Raw genomic sequence first — 5,286 nt, forward strand, 5'->3', positions numbered from 1 at the left:
GTAATCAGTAACTTAAAATTCTTATATATATATTATATATATATAACAAACATTTATCTATTCAATTCAAAAGTTTTCCATCTAACAGTACACTATCAAGTATACAATATTGATTGTATACCATCTGTAGAACCTTAAATCTGAAGCTGTTTTGCATCTGAAAAGTAATGTCCTTTCAGATAATGGATCGATTGCTTGTGTCAAAGCTTCAGGCTCACTTCAGAGCGTTCAGTTAGTGGAATGCCACCGGATTATCCAGTCTGGGTTTTTTGGTATACTTTTGAACCATTGTAAGAAATTGAAGTTTTTTTTCCTTGGTGAACTGCTTTGGTGTGGAAGACTTAAACGTTGCATTCCCTTTGGTGGCTTCTTGTTGCAACTCATCTGTTTCTTTGACTATTTGCAATTGTCTTGGAGTAGGCAATGCTACCATCGACGTAGTTGGTAGACTATGTCACAAACTGACTCGTATAGAATTGAGTGGGATTCTTGATATAACTGACGATGGACTCTTCCCTCTTGTTCAAATCTGTACAACTATAATTTAGTGGCAGTGAACAACTTACCCTTCTTGCTCAATTTGGTGTTTGCGGATCCTCTCAATGTCCAGTTGCCCTTTGGTGTCGGACAACAACTTACCCTTCTTGCTCATGGGTTCGAAAGTGAATTTAGGAGGGTGTATCAATATTACCGACGAATCTGTTTTAGCCATAGTTGGGCTGAACGGGGGATCTCTGAAGTTTCTGATCGTAGATTGTTGCAGACATGTTACTGATGCAATCTTAGTAAAGATTTCAAAATCTTGCTGCTTGCTTAATGAACTCAATTATGGGATCACAACTTTGGTCTGTGCTACACAGCTTCATTTGTGGATCCTTTCACTGTCCGATTGACCTACATATTTAAAAACTAATAAAAAGACATTAAAAATGTAGAGAGTAAAATCTTTCATAAATAAAACTCTTTATTGATTACATTGTGAATGTTATTGTGTTTTTTGATATGAGAAGAAAAGTCTTCAATTTATAGGATTCCAAACATTTCCCCCAAGGAAGGAATAACCCAAATATGGAAGAAAAATATATTTTCCTTTCAGGAAAAGTAAAAACATTTATGATAATATTTTGTCTTTTCTTATAAGAAAAAATAAACTTTAAATAAGATAAGAAAATCAGGGTAAAACTCTAACAAATATCCCTTTTGGCTGGATTTTCTTAACAAAATTTGATTCACCTTCTTCACTGCATGATAATCTTTGTTCTTCACACAGTATTCATCACTGATGTTTCCATGGTTAAAAATAAAATTTAAAATATATGGGTTAAAAATGATTTAAAAATATTTCAATTTTTTATTTTTAAAAATTTCAGCAACATGAATGTTGAAAATATGGTTTAAAACTTCTTCTCCACATTTAGCTAAATAAAAATCTTCATTATCATCAAATTGATTACAATTGATTTGAAATCATCTTGAGCTTGCCTTCAACCTCAATGAACCATAGGACCATCAGACCATGGGATCTTTGGATCATGTGCTCTGATACTACTTTTTGGGTTCGAAGTGATTAGGGTATAATGCGAAAGCTTACAATTGCATATCATATGGTTGATAAATCAGATGACAAAAATTTATACTAAAAATCAAAATATTATTATATGATTTGGCCAATTGGCCTACATATTTAAAAACTAATAAAAAGACATTAAAAATGTAGAGAGTAAAATCTCCTCATAAACAAAACTCTTTATTGAATACATTGTGGATGCTATTGTGTTTTTTGATATGAGAAGAGGGGACTTTAATTTATAGGATTCCAAACATTTCCCCCAAGGAAGGAATAACCCAAATAAGGAAGAAAAATATAGTAAAAACATTTATGATAATTTTTTGTCTTTTCTTATAGGAAAAAATAAACTTTAAATAAAGTAAGAAAATCAGGGCAACACCCTAACATTTGCTTCAAGACCTTGAGAGCTTGAACATACAACATTGTCCCGGAATCAACTCTATTACTGTTGATGCACTTGTAGAGAAACACCCTCGCTGTGATATCCTTTTCTAAGTAGGTTGTGGCTTAGACCCCATGCAATTTACAAGTTGGTCACTGTGAAATTTTCTTTGTGGTTACATGTTGTTTTTTGGGTCCAGCAATCTGTTAAGTATTTTTCGGATGAATATGGCTTGGTTCTTTATACAATTATGGGATAGCTGATTCCATTCTTGAATGACTATTAATGTGTCATTATTCCTAATCCAATCCTTCAAGACCGGTTTAGTCTCATTCAATAGCATGAGTACCACATATTGACAATGAATGATATTCTTGTTTATCATAACCCCTATTTTATTACTAACAATCATTGTAGTATTCTTCTTTGAGAGAGGAGATTAAGAGAAATTCCCCCCTTTTATATTCTTATATATCCTAGTATGTTGGGTTTTCTTTGGGTGTATCTTGATTAGTTTCTGATCCTAGTTTTATAGTAGAAGAACTTGTTGAATCCTAGGAATACTTCTATATTGGGTGAAATATCCTTAATGACAGTTTTTAACATGTCTCAAGCTATGATGATTCCTACCAGAGTTTGTGGTGAAGAATTTTCAATGAGAATGTCTAACACTTTATTGGTAGCTTCTCGAATGAAGGTGTTATCAGGATTTTTGTCATACTTCTCTGAGAATACCATGCTAGGTTTTTGGATGGGAGAGACTTATGTATGATTCTAGCTCCTTTGTTTATAGTTTTTAGCTTCTATTATTGCAACAAAAATGCAACATCCTTTATATATACAATAAAAAGAAAAGAAAGCAACAAAAAAATGAAATCTAAGTGAAAATTGTAAATGAAATAATAGATATCTGAACGATAGACTTTAATTAAAAGATACATATATACAAGCACAAACCGAAATATAAGTCTACTATCTGAAGGTATTGTAATATATGCAAGAGATGAAAATAAGATAAAGTTGAGGATGATGATGATTTAAACTTGATATATAATAATATCAAATTAAAATACTTATAATATATCGATGACAATTCAATAAACCTTTTGATTTTCATGAAAATTTAACGCTTCTTGTAGTTCGTTTCTATTCAATCCTTTTATTACTAAATCATGCAGTTTACTCCAACTTCCCCTATATATATATTTAATAAATTGTAAATTTTACAACATTTTGATTTAGTGTAGGAGTAAAATGCTAATTCAACTTTGCATTTGGAGCTCCCCATTTTTAATATAAATGATATGAATGTAATGCTGAAATATGTATAAGTGAAACTTTTGGTGTTTGTTGAGTTCAATAATTGAATTGAATCATGTTAATTGTATTAATTTTATTTTGTCCATGTTAAGTTCGGACCCAAATTAATAATAACAAATAAATGTATAGTTATTTTTGTTTTCTTTTATAACATCAATTTGACATTTTGTAAGGACTTAAATACAAAATGATATCCGAAAGTTGGTAACTAATGTATAATGAAAAAACAATTTTTGTATGTTAGATTGGTTACTTGATGCACATTCAATAATAAGTCCCAACCCGGCCCTTATAAAATTGGTCCTCCTTCTTCCCCCTAGGGTTTTCATATAATTCTCATAATCTTTCCGCCGCCGCGGTTGTGTTAACATAAGGCTAAGATTAGGAGGTAGAAATCTATTTTCAGCTAATGCTTCTTCTCTCTTCACGATAATGTCTTCAGGTATGTTACGTTTCTATAACTTCAATTTGGAATTAAGAAAATTCGTGTAAAGACTAACAAAATTGATATCCTTCCTTATATATTATCTAGTAGCAATAATAAAAAAAAACTATTATTTTCCAAAGTTGTGATTTTGATCGATCTATCTCATAACTGATAATAAATCACGCTTTATTATATAAAAAATGGTTTTTCTTTTAATGAGCATGAATGATTTCTAAATTTGTGAAGATATGAACAAATAGTTTTATCTATAGGAATATGCGTTTAGAAATCACTTATGTGAGGGCAAAGTGTAAGCTACTTCAAGGATACTGATATAAAGACCAATTCTTTATGCACTCATGATTTTTAGGAGGTGTTCACGACTGAAACAAACTCAACCTTGAGAACTGTAGACGGTTAAGGGTTAGTTTGCGTGACTTGTATTATCTAGGTATACAACAAAGTTTGACGGTTCATATATATCGCATCTACCAATAGATCGAGTGCATCCGATATAAGTTCACTACTGAAAGTTCAAAGGAAAACCTACTTATCCAAATGCTTGTAATCACACACTTATCCATATTCCTATTTCATATAGTCATTCCCCATTAATGTAGGGAATTGCTTAGTTTTAAAAAGTGTGAATGAGAAATGAAGTGCTTTTTTCGAAAGGTTGTGACTTTTTTTATAAGGCACAATAAACACTTGTTCATACTATCCTTTTATTCATAACAGAGGGGTTTCCTCTCATTTTTCAACTACAATTTTTCTGATTTTTTACTTTTTTTTATTCTTCATAAAAACTCAAGTGTGATTTACATTTGTTGAGTGAGTAGTTCGAAGTCCAACAAAATTGAGGTATTACTATTCTGGTGAACTAAATCGTTATATCCTATGGGATATATTCCATAACCTATAATGCTTGAGGGAAATAATTTTCTTTAGAATACACTGTGAATTTAGTAGGCTTGATTTTCAATATTTTTCGTTCTTTCTATCTTTATTATTTTGTTAATAGTGTTTAATGTTCATATTATATATATTGAATACAGATTTGAGCCAAATAACAGGGAGAACAAGAAAGAGAGAAAATCGAAATGAAATTCAGGAAGAAACGATAGAAGGTATTTTCAATGTCTTTCTTTCAAAGCATATATATTTTTCATATTCATAATTCATAGGTAGTATGAAAGGAATATTGTGATATGTTGAACACTAGGCTAATAGAAGAAACATTGAACATAACTTTAACTTATGATTCATTGCATCTGCATCATGTACCTTTTCTTCTTATGGAAATGATCGAAAAGGTGATGAGAAATTGTATCATTTCTTGGATAGAGGATTAGGTTTGGCATTGTATTAGTTGTATCAAATTTTTTTTCAATACATAAATATAATTTTTTTCTGATACGTAGATATAATTGACACTTCATTTTTTTAAACCAATAATGCTTAATTTTGCACTCCATTATATTGTATCACCCTAAACTAAATACACAAATGTAATATGTATCAATTTTTATGATAAGTGTTTGAATATAGTATCACCCATAAAATAAATATACACATATACATTTTCCC

This window comes from Solanum verrucosum, unplaced genomic scaffold (genome assembly GCF_900185275.1).
Source record: "Solanum verrucosum unplaced genomic scaffold, falcon-dt-bn FXZP01000086.1, whole genome shotgun sequence".
Lineage (NCBI taxonomy): Eukaryota > Viridiplantae > Streptophyta > Magnoliopsida > Solanales > Solanaceae > Solanum > Solanum verrucosum.